Source organism: Pagrus major, chromosome 20 (assembly GCF_040436345.1).
Source record: "Pagrus major chromosome 20, Pma_NU_1.0".
NCBI classification, from domain to species: Eukaryota; Metazoa; Chordata; class Actinopteri; order Spariformes; family Sparidae; genus Pagrus; species Pagrus major.
In genome coordinates this window covers 18,513,394-18,528,512 of record NC_133234.1, presented here as the reverse complement: position 1 = coordinate 18,528,512, position 15,119 = coordinate 18,513,394, and the positions used below count along the sequence as shown (strand labels likewise).

General features: G+C 38.1%; 1 long non-coding RNA gene across 3 annotated transcripts in view; it reads right to left on the bottom strand.

The window, feature by feature from the left end:
* LOC141016113 (uncharacterized) overlaps positions 1-15,119 on the bottom strand; it is a 68,434-nt gene that overhangs the window by 5,189 nt on the left and 48,126 nt on the right. For 2 of the 3 annotated variants that reach the window (XR_012180577.1, XR_012180575.1), the window contains exon 3: positions 4,415-4,509. The exons of the other annotated variant lie outside the window; for it this stretch is intronic. This is a non-coding gene — a long non-coding RNA (uncharacterized lncRNA). Of the gene's footprint in view, positions 1-4,414; positions 4,510-15,119 lie in introns of those variants that run through there. 3 annotated transcript variants of the gene reach the window in all.

Here is a 15,119-nt window from a genome sequence, read left to right as displayed (position 1 = left end):
GTGCATGGTTTTGTTTGTTTTACATTGTTATTAACATTTTGTGTTATTGTACAGATTGCCAATGTAAATATGTCAGCTGCGGCCCTAGTTTGGTATATTCAGTCATTTATTTTCTTGATTAATCAAGTGGTTGTTTGGTCTATAAAATGTCAGAAAATGGTGACAGTGTTGATCAGTTTTCTCAAAGCCCAAGACGATGTCCTCAAATATATATTGGTTTGCCAACAACCTAAAGACGTTCCATTTACAGTCAAACAGGAGTAAAGAAACCAGAAAATATTCACATTTACCAGGCTGGAATCAGATATTTATGACTTTATTTTTCTTAGAAAATTACTCAGTGATTAATTGACTAGTGAAATAATTGCTGATTAATTTGATAATTGACAACTAACTGATTAATCCTTGCAGCTGTAAAGAAAATTGCAATAAAACAGAATTACTGAAGTTTTGGTTTAAATGTTCAAAGAGATTTGTCAGCAGTGGAAACACAATAACCAGAGGTGTAGATTTCAGGAGGGACGGAGGAGACAGGTCTCCCTCCCAAATAAAAAATTAAAGTAGCAGATGACTTTTGTTCTTCAGGAACCGCTTGCCTGAGAGCCTCACAGCATTATACTCCCTCATATTTTGAATTGTTACCTGCCGACTGAATTCTGTTTTCCTTTACATAAAAAAGACATTTCTGATAGAAATTGATGCAAAACTGGAGCATAAAAAGCACTGAAACGAAGTGTTTGACACTCAAACCCTGTTTGACCCTCACTTAATGTGTCTCCCCCCGCAATGCTGAAACAAACCTACAGCCTTGGCACATCTTTTTGATTATTTCAGATGTGATCTGCTTACATTTTCCATATCCAATTATATTACAACATTGAGAAAATCTTCATATTTTCACCTTTTATATGTCTGTCAGTCATCTTTTCCTTTTCCCTTTTATTCTTCATTAAACAGATCAATGGATGGATCTGAACAGTGATTCTATTTATTTTTTCAGCCTCACTTGCTCAAATACAGTAACTCTGACACTGGCTCTATCATTGTACATTTGTACACTGTATATTTAATTCATGTTAGGTACTTTTTTACTTGACTTTTTATTTATTCTATTTGAGTAATTGTATATTTTTTGACTTTTCAGTTGTATTTTGGTCCTAACCTACCCTCATTTGTCACATGTGTCCTGGCTGTTGCAACACAGTTTCCCTTTAGGATTAATGAATTACTCTATTTATCCATATAAATTATACTTTTATATGTGGCAGATAATGCACTGTATCATATTTTATTTTGCATCCATTCTTTGACGCGGCCCCCTGCATACATCTCAATGCACCTAATGTTTCCTGACGCTCTGTTTGACTCGATGCAGACGAGGCCATAACTCCTGATGTTTATCGATCCTTCAGCCTCTGTTGAATTTATTTCTACAAGTCTATACAAATCTGTTTCTGTGCAGCCTATTGTACCAGAGGGGTTAATGTATTATACAAAGTGTTCAGATCAGGGATTAGATTTTCCCCCAATTCCATCAGTCAATTCTCGGTGCTCTCCAGGGCATTCATCATTTTGACAGTTGCAGATAAGGCAATTATTTTCCTCGAGCAACTACAAAATGTAGACAAGTGCTTCTGTGACAGTGTGTCTGTTTGAGGGGGGAACACAAATATTATTCCACCAGTCACTGATGGCACATATTGCTCGCTACAAAGCGATATCCTCTGTAACACAAAGGAAACAGATGTTATGAGCATTTCTGCGTCCTAATGCACTTCAGCGTTTCATCTTTTTACAGTGAATTGAAGCTCCATACTGCGATTCAATAAGACGTCTTAACAAATGGATTGCAGTTAAGGCCGTTTTCTGCAGCTGGATTAAATATTTACATAGGCCATGATTGTTTTTATGGCATTACACAGATGTGCTAATTGTCATTTAAATACCAATTTGATGTATTTGTCTGTCTCTCATCTGAAAATCAGCTTCAGAGCAGCTGCAAGAAAACACTCAATCTAATATTATTGCATTATGTGCATTATTTTTTACTGTAGCACGAAATAAATGAATATGAACACGTATAAAAATGGAAATGTAAAATCTGCATACTAAATGTGCAGGCTTAACAACCACAGTGGAATGAAATAGTGTGTATTTTCACATACACTATAATAAAAAACTGAGTACTAGCATATAGTTTTACAGCATTTTGAGCACGATATTCATATAAAAGAACACAGCGTCCACGCTACTGTCCTGAGATCTGTTCCCTCAGCATGACCGTACACATATACTTAAGCTGTATCACCTCAAATGAGTCCTGTATGAAACAGAGAGAGCTGCTGGCTGCAGGACTGCCTGCGATCTCCTCTATAAACCCCTGGGGGGCAGCAGAAGACCTTCATTTCTACACCGGTGTGGCTGCTTACGGCTGACTTACACCAACTGTCACCTAATGCTGAGGCTCAAGTCAGGACACGATTCAGGCGGCTGATAAATCCTTCCAAAAAAAACAATAAAGTTTGCTCTTACAAACAAACAAACAAGATTTCATAGAAACTTTCTTTTGTTTTATTCTTCCTCCATCTGTCTTTGTCAGATGTCAAAGACTTAAATAGTACTTACAGACGTAGTTGTGACTAACGGCAAATGTTCAGAACTATATGCGGTTTTAATATCACATCCCAATTATCAAAAATCTGCTTTATTTATGTAGAGTAGCTAATATACAGAATAGAGATCATTGTGAGGCTGCCAAGAATATAAATCTGCTGGCGGTCACTGCATAGACAGACATTAATGAGCGTGATTGTTAGATTTCAAATACTAAATAAAAACATATTAATCAAGAATGACACAACTAAAATTAAGAGATATGAAGAAAAACATCCTGACTTCCTATTTTGCTAATCTTTGACCCCAAATTTTTTTTATGTGAAGCGAAACAAAGCCAAACAGTTCTCAAGTGCACTTTGTTTTTCATAAGCCATAATTCCTTTGATATGACTATTCCAAGTGTGTATTTGCCAGATTCTGAGTGGACGACATTGTTGTCTGAACCTCAGAGTTAATAAAAGTGAGAGAGAGCGGAGGCAGAGCAGGAGGATGACGTTAGGCTGAGCTCAGGTCTGTCATCGGATCAAAGTGGGAACTTGTTCTCCCATCGCTGTCAGCACGTTTTAATGATCGTTGAGCTGGGCCAAGCTGTTCCTCCCTAAAAACTTTCCCATACCAAGTGTCTGATAGATTCATAGCTTAATCATTAACTTGCACTTAATTCGTCTGGAGCAACATTAAGCTCAAATTACAAGGGGATTTTGGCAAAAGGGTCGGTTTCATAAAGCAGCCAGTTCTGGACCTTTTCTTGCTAAAAATAATGGAATAAATAGAGTAACTTCATGAAAAAACTAAATATATTAACACATTTTAGCCTTAATCTGCTCATTTTGACCAAACAAATATATTTTACTACAATAAAACATCAGCCTTTAAAAGAACAAAAAGCAGATGTAAGAGACTAAAGGATGGATGTGTAGTGTCTACGTAAAACACCACCCTTGAATGTGAGTCATTGACAATAATTTCGTAATTGTTCAAATAAAACTATTACTGTCCATCTCTTCAAGATTAGGGGCTAAATTATATCCAGTTGCATGTCTGACTAACAGTTTCCTCTTGCACACTGAACTTAATGGACAGTTTCAAAGACATTATTTCTCAATGGCATGATTAATTCTTCACTTCAGCAGAACAACTCATTTTGTGATTTGAATAATCATAAAATAGCCTCCTGAATAAAAGATACCATTTATGCACTTTTCTTCCTCTTAAACTACTATCCTCAGTTTTATAACATAATATATTTCTGTATAGAAGTGGGACAGTGACTCTTTTCTTGCAGGAATTTAGAGCAAAACAGTTTAAGGATGGTAACTGGGCAAAAGAGACAAAAAAAAAAAAAAAAAAGACTCGAATAACAAAAACAGTGTCATTAGTGGACTGACAAAGGTTTCATGAGGCCGTCTGAGCTGAGCTGCTGTGACAATAAATCAAAAGCAGAAAGAAGGCCGAGGCCTTTATGGGGAGTACCACCCATATATTGACTGCACATCATAGCAGCCCTCCTGTTGTAGGCTGGATTATAAATCCCATTTCTAAAAGATATATGGGACTTCTGATGTGTCAGACCTGCCTTTTCTTCAACCTAACCACATGTTTGACTTTTTCTTATCCTTTATAATCACATTATTCTCAAAACACTTTTAAAGTTGACTTTTACTAAAAAAAAGTACTTTAAATGTATATTTACATGTCATTTTTCTCATACAAAGCCAATAATGTTGCTACTATTTGGATAAGCACAGTGTTAGTAAGCTACACCTATAAAATCTTCATACTTTAAATGAGCTTACCCCTTTTTTTTGTCTGAAAGTGTCCTGGCCGTCTGTACGTCTGACGGGACGCATGGTGCATGTAATGAATGAGATGGCTGTGTAGGCCTCTATAGGGCTGAAAAGTAGTTTCAGGGAGAGAAAAAGAGAGAGAGAGAGAGAGAAAAAGATCAGCCAACAGATGAGAAGAGGAGAATCCAAGCTGAACCGGGGATCAGCCCCTTCAAACTGTCCCGAAGCAGACCACCGTCCCAGCCGAAGCTCTCATCTCTCAGCTGCCAGGGAACAACATGTAGATTTACCATGTTAAGGGGCTTGTGTACAGACCAAATGTATCTCTTGCATCAGGTATCGATAAGTGGAGATGTAAACGGTGAAGACCTGGAAGTTGGTATCAAATACTTCGTCAAATTATTATTTTTCTTTGATTAGATACAGATGGGTGACAAATTAAAAGGATAAACCTGAATGAATATTAAGAAACATGACAAATACATATGCTTTCAAACAGGACATTTGTGGTCTTTGAATGGTTCGACAAGTATGAAAATGATGTAAATCAAGTGAACAGAAAAGGGAGAGAGGGGACAGTTCCAGAGACTTGGAGGTTTATGTTGTTTTTTTCCTTAAAACTTTCTCCCATCTCTATTTACTGACTGAGATTTGAATTTTGTTCATTATTTATACTTATTTAGGTCTTATATAAGCTTGTGCAGCTGCTACAACACAAAAGTATGAAAACTAACTGTGCTAAAAGAAAAGAAACTAAGAAACTGCATTTGGCAACGCTATAGGAAACATCAAATGATGACACGAGCACTAAAGGGCTTTAAAAAAGCACAAAAGAAAAAGAAGAACAAAAAGATTTTTTACCAAAAAGTTGTAGACTGAAGCCTAAACTTATAACTTCTATTTTATCATAAACACTTTACAAAAAAATCAAACTTACATAAGCTCCATTCTCCAGATCATAACTGTACATACATAAGACTGCACATGGCCTTACATTTACAACCTCTCATTGTCACACACGTGCGAGATCAACAGTAAGGACTGAAGTTATCTTGGTGGTGGTTTACATTCTACAACTGAGAGATAAAAGTAAACTTTTTTGTCTTTTGAGCACTGAGTATTGACTATTATTAGGCTATGACCAAGAAATACAATCAAAGGAGTCGACTACAATATCCAAACCATAATTTTATTCCTAGCAGTGTTTGGATGACTCCTTGAAAACAGCACCTAAAACAATAATAGGTGTTCGGCGTAGAGTCAATTGGAAATGCAAAAAATTCCAAATTAATATGCTGTTTTTGGTGTCCTTTCTAAATTTTCTCACATTCACGTGTTGGATGTCCTGCAGGCTGCATTACTTTCTGTAACTTCTCACCACTGAACTCCTGGGCGGCAAGAAGACATTTTTTGCTTGCAGACGAGAACACTTTGTGACACTAAATGACTCCACATTGTCTTTGCGTTGGGGAAAATATTTACATTTCCACTGCATGGATTTTGCTGAAACTATTACTGTGTCTAGAGTGACTTATGGTACGTTTACAGTCAGCGCTTTAGAGCACAAACAGAAGTGCACACATAAACACAAACACATGCATGCACGCACATGACCATGCACACACACAAACACACATACACCATCCTTCAGAACCATTGATTCTGTTTTGAATAGTGTGTTTTCTCCTCAGTCTAGATAGTCTTGCTACTGCCCATGCTGTTAGTGCGCCAGGCATTTTCAAACTCTTTACATCCATTACATTCCACTAGGTAAATACCTAATGCTGGAAACATTTGTCAATGTGTGCGCCTGGCTGAACAGAATAGATTATTGGGGGCTGAGTAAAATACACTGCATTTCCAAACAGCACTATGCCTGTGACATATTAAAAACTTCACACAAGACACGCTGCAGTTTCTCCCTGCGCCGAGGATATGTAATATTTCAAGGAAATAAAGCTTGCAAACAATAGTAAACATTCTTGGTAAAGAATAGGAATGTCAGTATTTCAGATAACATGAGAAGCAAGGCTATTTCTGCCCCTTTAGCAACAATATAGTACAGTACATACCATTCTTAGACTGTCTCTATGCCTACTTTAAATGAGAGGGGTAATTACCAATACCCAATTTATTCAAAGGCAAGAACTATTTCCTGTAAGACCATTCTTCAACTGAATTACGCCTGAGTGTAATATGCAACTATTTATCCCAGGTATATTGAATTGTGACTGTCAGACTCAATTGGGCAGAGGTTCTTCTGTTTCACCCACATCTTTTACTGTAACAGGCAGAAGTTTTTGCTCCAACAACACTTAAACCACACATGGCCAAGCTAATCTCAATAATCTCTCCTCCTGGACTCTTATCATATAAATAAATATCATCGTTGATCATTGTAATTATAACTATTTAATATTATTGCCTGTATAATTGCCTATCATGTCTATGTTTTGTTCTTCAATGTGTTTGTTGTTGCGTTTTTTTGTTTGTTTCGTTCACCAATAAAAAAAAGAAATGTTTGCTCTGCTGTTTGATCTTCCTAGTTTTTAATGTTAAGTTACTCTTTTTAAACCCTATTTATGTTTGTTTCTTTTATCTCTCTTTGATATCTTGTCTTAATGCATTTAATCTCTTATGTAAAGTAATTTGAATTGCCTCGTTACGTTTGCTTTACATATAAACTTGCCTTGCCTTATTTACGTTTTCAAAGACATCCATCACTGACTCTCAGGTATTCATTGTTTACACTTTGGGAACAAAATGACCTAAATCTCTGGATTGCAGTAGGAGGCGATTTCTTCTATCAAAACCAGGTCAGAGCAGAATTAGACCACTCTGTTGAGAAAAACATTGCATTCCTATCATCTATTCTAATGGAACTTGTTGAATTAACACAACATTCAAACTGTGATAACTGACTCATCTTGGAGCACTGAACACACCTAAATAGAAATGAGGTAAGGACCAGTGTGAGTCTCATTAACTGGATTAGCACGTCTCTAAAATGGCTGGTATGAATATGCATGGAGCTGTGGGAAGTCTCTAAAATGCCTGTTAGGGGAAACAATGTTGATTTTTTTTTTTTTTAAATCTAAGTAGAACCAGATACACTTTCACACCTAAATATAGAAAAGTGCTTCACATTAAGGCCACAAAGTAAAGTATTGTCTCTTGTTTCCTGTAGGCAGGGCAAGGCAAGTTTATCTGTATAGCACAATTCAGACACAAGGCAACTCAAAGTGCCTTTCTGGGGCATAAAATTACATTAAATTGCATTTAAACAAGTAGGAAAATAAGCTAAAATAAGCTAAAATAGAATAGGTTTAAAAGAGACAGGACAATAAAAGTTACAGTGCAGTTCAAGATATTGATAAAATTGCTTCAGTGAAAGGCAGTGGCAAACAGAAAGGTCTTCAGCCTTGATTTAAAAGAAGTGAGAGTTGGAGCGGACCTGCAGTTTTCTGGGGGTTTGTTCCAGATATGTGGTGCATTATAACTGAAAGCTGCTTCTCCATGTTTAGTTTTGACTCTAAGGACTGAAACATACCAGTTATAAGGCATGTTTTTCATAAAGCTGCAACAATAGATTGATTAGTTATCAACCACTGAATTAATCCCCGACTAGTCTAATAATCGATTTATCGGTTTCAGTTTTTATTTTCTGGAAAAAAAAAAGTCAAAATTCTTTGATTCCATTCTTAAAATGAGAATATTTTATGATTTCTTTATTCCATTATGACAGTAAACTGAATATCTTTGGGGTTTTGGACAAAACAAGACATTTAAGGACTTCATCTTGGGCTTATGGAAACACTGGTTGACATTTTTCACCATTTTCTGACATTTGACACCAAACAGCTAATAGCTTAATCAAGAAAATAATCGAAAGATTAATTCACAATAACAATAATCGTTAATTGCAGCCCTAGTTTTATATCAGTCTCTTAAGCTTTCAGTTTGTTTTTTTTTGTTTTTTTTTGCAGGTTTTGCAGTATTTTTGACATCAATATTTTGGCCATTTTATCATGTTCTACTAATTTAATGAAGGAATATAATTGAATTGAGTTAATACAATCTTGCACATGTAGCCTATTTCTTGGTCACTATCTGTGTACAGACAAAGACCAAAATGCAGAATAAAAAGGTCTGAACATTTTCTGCTGCTTCTGTAAAATAACACATTTAGTGGCTTGTGCAGATTTGGCAATAACGTTTAAAATGCACTAGGTGTTTCTGGGCACTTCTTATTTGAGTGTGACTAAACATACTTTCATAGAAAAGCAGTCTCAGATGATATAAAAACTCAATAACACACATTTCTTTACATGCTTCTTCGCCATGCCTCTTTGATCTTCAGTAATTGATAGAGAATGGGACTCCTGTGGCAGACCCTCTTCAACAAAGATACACAATAAAGAGCAGGGACTAAGAGTGGACAGGGGTGATGTCGGGTCTCTTATTTGGGTGCGTTTCCATTCATTCCTTCAATATTCCATTCCTGGTTCTGCTTCATAGGTTTGTCTATTGTGGCGCGCTGAATGGGGGAGCGCAGGAGCGTCTCTGCTTCCGTTAATTAGAGCTTTTTGCAGCTTCCGCTCCTTGAGGAGTCAAAGTTTAAGCAGTGGGGAAAAAAAGCAACCCTCAGTCCTCTATTGTGGCTTCAAAGGCATGAAAAGGTATAGTTTACCAGTGGTTGGGGTGGTAGGTGGCTGCAATGTTCGAGTGGCTGCGGCAAGGACAAACAGTGAAAAGTGAGATTTTTCACCCTGGAGGACATTATGATACTGTTTTGGTAGTTTCAGAAGCTTTTTAGGCATTTAAGCAAGTATTTAGGCATCACATCTTGAGTTTAGAGTATTTCTTAAAGAGCTGGAGTGATTGTGAAGAGCTGTATATCTGATGCTGAAGTTCATATGGAGTTAAACGCGATGGGACATTCCAAGGACTATTATATGCATACTGATTGTGCAGGAACCCCGACTTGTCTTTACACATGAAATGACCAATTGTTCGTGCAGGCTTAAGTGATGCACGAGGCAAAAGAGGGGGGAAAAAAAGTCCTGGGGTCTGTAATGACATGTGGCTATGGGTGTCCTTTTATACCTTGAGATTCCCTTTGCCTCATTAGTTAACACACTTTCTTAGTTTTGAACAATACCTTAGCTTGAGTTCTCCCAGCAGAAATCCCCCCGCTCAGTCGATATTTCCAGGGCCTGCAGCAGAGTTTCAGAGAGAGGGCCCTTTTCCCCCCTGTCCTAACAGCTTTAATACTTGTAATTATCTCTTGCTGGGGGAGGCTGGAAATTGGATTAGGGTGGTGAGTCTCAGCTGAATGAATTACCTCCATCTCCCCACTTGGTGGGCCACACACTGATAAAGTGCGGAAAAACGGATTTGGATTCAGCCTTAGCATTCATGGCTTCCTTGTGGAAAAATGAAATTTTCCAACAGAAGGGGCCAGTGTGCCAGCAGTATCTGTCCACAGCATGTTTCATCTGCTCCTGCTCTTCTGGAAATGCAATTACCTGCGTTATCGGGGCCTAAATGGTGACAGTTTGGCAGGGGAGCAGTTCCACCTGCCAAAGGCATCATTCGACAGTGTTTTTGTTGCATCCAGTATTCTCTCAGTTTGAAATTATTCCCCCTTATTTCCACCTGTCAGAAGTGAAACAATCTGCTGATTTGTTTACAGGGAGGATGATACTGCTGGTGATGGAAAGGAGAAGAAAAATTAGATTTACAACCTTTACTTTAGTATTTGATTATGCCCGTTTGCCCATTTTCATCATGATTCGGCTTCTTTTTCATTTTATGTATCCATCCTTTCTTTCTCATATATTTCTATATGTTTAATGAAGTAAAAACATAATAAAAACTCAGGTATAGCCGAATATTTTGGAATATTTTTTAAGGAGCAGCGATCTAAAGCTGAGAGTATCAGAAATACAGAGCAACAAACGACAGAAAAGAAACAAATGGAACAGCCAATAATGATGTTATATTTCTGTACTGTACCTCAGCCTTCACTTGAATGACTGCACATACAGTAAAGGTTGATACTAAATTATTTAACAACATGAATTCAGCTGATGTTCTACATGTGTTGTTTCTCTCAAAGGAGAGAAGCAAAGCTCTTTCAGAGAGTCTATTAAATCAATATGTGGGAAGGCTTGCCACTGTGGATAACTCACCTCCGATCCATCACACAAAAAATGAGGTAAGTAATTAAACTGCTGGGTTTTACACTTCAAACTGTCAGAAGTTGGTGTAGATTTCATGTCCTGTGCACTGTTTTGAGATAAATTTAACAGATAAATGGTTTGAAATTGGGATTTTATTACAAATCATCAAACACTTGCCTAAATGTTGTGTCTAAATGGAGCGAAAATTACTTCAGACTGAGCCGAACTAAAGAGATAACGCTCGGAGGAGAAGTTAGACTTTCGCTTAATTTGGAACGGAGCCAACTTTGTTTTCCCCGTTGTTCATTAAGTAGTGGTTTTAATTCGGTTTCATATTTAATTTCCCGCTGTGTCATTGTAAGGAATCAGATCAAACAGAGGACAAACTAGCCCTACATACCCGCCGCTCACTATCAGACACCCCCCTCGTCTTTTCCACTTCCCATTCTTTTAACCCCCCACTGAGGACAATCCTTGAAGGTAGATAAAAAGAACAACAAAAGATAATTAAATCTAAAAAAGGAGGGAAAAATCTCTGCTTTCTCACTCAAACAGTTGGGGATAGATTTCAGCACAGTGAGGGTTTGGCTAATTTATACAAAGGCCTGATGGGAGTCCTTCAACATTTACACTCTGCCTGGGACATGGATGGGTAAAGAGAAATTATATTTGCCTCTAATTGTTATATGTTCCTATTTTTACTGTCTTACCTTATCACACTTGCCAGCACAAATAAAACACACCTTATATGCATTTGTCCGATTGCAAGACCACCAAAAGCCAAATTCATAATAATTCATGATAAGATTATCAATTTACAGCTGTGCCGTTATCAGAGGAGTAAAGATTGGTCTGACGTGCCTTGTTGTTCCAACTCAAACCTGCATCCCATCGGTGACAAATCTAAAATTATAATACAGTAATGCTTCACATAGACCCAGCTATTTAGGCGTGAATTTAATATTCATTGCTTTTGCAGCTTGGTTGGTTTTAAGGTGCTATCACCCTTATCCACCCTCCTCCCAACCCCACCCACTCCCCAACATCGCTGCCACCTACACTCCTATATCCACCAAACAGGGGCAAATGGCAGTCACTGGGACAGACGCACGCACACACACACATCCAGTCGTCTCTTTGTCCCTCCCTCCTTCACTCATTTCCCCCATTCTCTTTCTCCGGCTGCCTCTCTCTGTCCCCCATCACTCTCCCTGTCCTTGTTTTTGATCTTCAAACGCTGGTAGGGATAATGACTACAAATCAGGGATGAAGGTGAGTGATCACAATGTGGCCCACCCATCCCAGCTGGCCTTTTTACTCCCCTCGTATGATGCATCTTCCTGACTCTTTCTGAGAACCCGCTGAACTGCACCGTGAGGGGTTTCATATGGAGTTCACAGGGGGCTGAATACAGTTGGATGGACTCCGTGTTTAAGACTTCCAACATAGTTTGATTCCCCATCAGCAGCTTGGAAACAATTAACTACACTGTGTATGACAATAACTGAATGCGTATAGTTTGGGGACAATTCAAACAACAACTTCTTCTTAAAAACTTGGGTCTCACTGTTAAAGTTCCTTGTTTAGCTACTATTCATAACTTTTTTGTGAATAATGGAAGCACTATGGCACCACTACAAGCACATTTACAAAGGAGTGCATGAGGTAACCACACAATGGTCTGAACAACTTCAATTTTCACATAAAAAACTAAATTGAAATAATGCAAAAAAGTTTTTATACTTGGCTAGGGAGGAGGAGATGATATATCGACAAAAGCCAAATGGAGCAAAATGAAAACATCAGATCTGTGTGGAACACAAATGCCATACTTCCTTTCTGTTTTCTATGTTGTTTTCCACCATTTAAGGTTTGACTGGTGCTGTATATGCTGTCATCTTAATGTGCCCTCTTCTTCTGCGATGGCTTAAAGGCGGCCATGTGAACAATTAGCAACACCTGCTGTTCATCTCGATGAACCAACTGGTAAGTAAGCTGATAAGTAATCATATAACGGTAATGTAACAGGTTCAGTTAGCTGTAAGTTTTTCAGGTTTTCTGGAAACTTTGTTAAAATCTGCACTACTGTACATATGAATGGAAACCTGACTTATGTCACTATATACTAGGGTTGAGCGAGTACACCATTATCTTCAACCAACTAAATTATCTGTATCCATACTGCTAGAAAATTCGCTGATTGGACATTGACACATTATACTCTGATGATACATAGCCCTACTATATATATGCATCTCAGTAACTAATCTATTGATTATAGTAAAATGTTATCATAGCAGATAGGAATGACATTTTGTCAATTCAGGCCCAGAAAACTGCATTAAATCATATTAAAGTTTAATAAAAACACAATAAAACATGCCGTCTGCCCACCCATTTGAAGGCACAACCTCAATTCTTGCTGCAGTGATACTTGACATTCAACCACTGGTGTCTCATTAAATATGCAGCAACTTCAAGATCTCCGTTCTGTTTGGACATCAAATTAAAAAGTGTCCTAGCACCAGGAGTCCTATCCTTTCACATCATAAGTTTCTAATGGGCAGTTTAGATGATTCATGCCAATCAAACATCTGTTCTGCATTCCCCTTGTCAAGAGGAGCACCTGTTGACCTCTACCTGACCTCCGCCGGTAAGCAATGTGGTGGGAGAGAGGGACTATGGTTTCCTGTTTCAGGCAGGAGGACAGAAAAGACCAGGAAGAGGTAGTTTTATGACCACTGTTTACCTTGGTGGAGGCCTGCCTCTTTTCCTCTTTTTTTTCTTCTTAATGTGCCCGGCAAAAAAATGTTTCACTAGGGAGCAGGAGGTGAAATTTTTCTCATCCAAATGGATGGCAATTTCCCACCATTTAGCACCTGAAGGTAATTAGCTTGAAGAGATTGCGGAGTGAGAAACACGTTCATGGAACATTAACTCTCGTACATTCTCCAGTTGCAGGGAATTAATAGGAAAGATTAAAGTTTAAAGAGAGCAAATGCCATTACCGCACAAACCACCTCTCTGTGGCACCATCTTGGGCTAACTTTTCCCCCTTTTTATAATAAGTCTGTATTTCACAATGGCATCCGGGTCTGGATTACAATAGCAGGTAATAAGTGGTGGAAATGACACAGTTCTGCGGGTTTTGTGATGCGGTTGTATATGAGACAATGAAGAGCCTCAATAGCCTGCAGCTTCATTTTTCTCCATAACAGCTTCCTGCCTGCTTTTCTCTACCCTCTGATGCGATATGCTAATAACCAGCTCTGCATCCTTTCTCTCAACAGCATGTTAAGAAAATGTAAATGCAAACCTCAATTTAATGGAGGTCTTAATAATAAGTGATTACCTCAAATAAGGCATGTCCTGTTAATTACACTGCTTTTCTTAATGAAGCTCTATAAGCAAAACAGTGTTTGAAAACAAGCCGTTTTGTGTGCTCACGTATGTAGCGTCGAACATGTGAACGCACCCTTGTGTTTATTCTTCTTGGAAATAGCAAAGTTGGCCACAGTGTATTTGAGAGAAGATCAAAACCACACGATAAATCATACCTTCAGATTTAAGAGCTGAAAGAAATTAAATTGAGACATGGTGGAATTTATTGCCCAGAAAATCCCATTCTACTATCTGATTCGAAAAGTCCAGTCCTCCAAGCTCTCGAAAATCTATTTTCCACATTTTAATACCCTGCATAACAGTCCTCATAATTCATTCGAGTGTGTTAAGCACAGTTTTATTAGATCTGAAACAAATTTTGGTGGGGGATCCTATAGGCCATTAACCATGGAGTAATTTTATCCTTGTTTCCTTAATGATGCCATAATGGCGAGTGAATTTCTTAACTAAAGACCAAAGAACATTTTGAAGGTCAGCTTCATCTGCAGACTCCTTCATGCGCTTCTCTGAGAGATTGGAAAAGTCGGAGATCTTTGAAGAGTCATTAATAACGCTAAAGCTGAAGGCCTATTTGCGTTCTCGCTTTCTACCTTTTAATGTTACAATTTCTTCCTGCTCTTTCTCTCCCTTTTCCTTGCCTCCCTCTGTTTTGCAGTCTCTCTCATGCAGAGAGAATGGAGTGCTGAATGAGAGGGTAAAAATGGCAGCGCAGTGACATACAGATCCCAGATGTGGTGCCTCAATAATTTAAATTTTATGCCTTTGTTATCACTTTAATCATTTTCTTTATTCGTTTTGTTTCAGCGATAGGAGAAACCGTTGATAGGCCAAAATGCCATGGGAACAATTTTTATTTGGTGTGTGGTGCGAAGTCTAATTAGAATTAGAATTTTGCTGAGCCTTGAAATGGTTGGTACTTTATCCTGATCGCCTTAGATATTGTTCGAAGTCAGTCATTTGTCATAGCAGAGCATGCTGGGAAGGCTGCTGCTAATCAAGGCTCCATCTCCTCCACTCCTTTTCTGCTGCCATTGCACCTCTGTCCAAATAAATGCTGCGGGGTAAGGATGAATGCAGTCTTGCCTCTGACACTGAATCTTATGGGAGCACCGCGATGCAGCTCTCATGC